Source organism: Penaeus monodon, chromosome 20 (genome assembly GCF_015228065.2).
Source record: "Penaeus monodon isolate SGIC_2016 chromosome 20, NSTDA_Pmon_1, whole genome shotgun sequence".
Classification (NCBI taxonomy): domain Eukaryota; kingdom Metazoa; phylum Arthropoda; class Malacostraca; order Decapoda; family Penaeidae; genus Penaeus; species Penaeus monodon.
The window spans coordinates 32,683,933-32,684,623 of NC_051405.1; the positions used below are offsets into that span (position 1 = coordinate 32,683,933).

Below are 691 nucleotides of genomic sequence, written 5' to 3' on the forward strand. Positions count from 1 at the left end.
CCTCCTTACCGGAGTGAAGGTACCGGATAGAAATTTTAGAAGCGACATCCATTTTCTCAAATCGTGAGTGATGGCGTTTGAGGTTCACAGAGAAAATGACTAGTGTCCTTCTGGGGACAAACAGGCAACGCTTGCCTCGAAGGCCGATCAGCAGGCCGCCTTCGAGTGCTGGTCCACAAACCGAGGCTGAGGGGAAATCGATGGAGGAAGAGACGTTTGATCTGTACTGGACGGAAGACAATAATTGTCCGCGAGTGGACATAGAGTGTTTTGGCATCCCGACGATGTTCTATTCGGATACAGGGTGCACCGAAACTATTGTGTCACGCAAACAACTGAGGGATTGGGGGCAGGAACACCAGCTTAAGTAGGACTCTGAAATAGCATCCGTGGAGATGCATGTTAGAGGCACGGTTTTGTGCAATGTCGACGATGAGGATGAAAACCTCTTTGGCCTAGACCTCTTCTTCCGATTTAATTGTATATTGGACTTCCGCTATGACACGCTGACCTTCCGAGAATTTGTATAGGTAGAGAAAAAATACGTAGATGAACTGTCTACAACGATGAATATTAACGGTCAAGATGTAGGAGTACTCATCGATACCTGCGCCCAAGGTCCTGTTGACGGTTCCTTGATCACGGAGAAGGAGCTCAACCTGCCTTTGAAGGATGTATCGCATCTGGATAT

The 691-nt window shown here is 47.8% G+C and overlaps 1 pseudogene; it reads left to right on the forward strand.

Moving 5' to 3' along the window:
* The window catches only part of LOC119585976, a 4,864-nt pseudogene extending 4,493 nt beyond the window's left edge, over window positions 1-371 (forward strand).
* The last annotated feature ends 320 nt before the right edge of the window (window positions 372-691 follow it).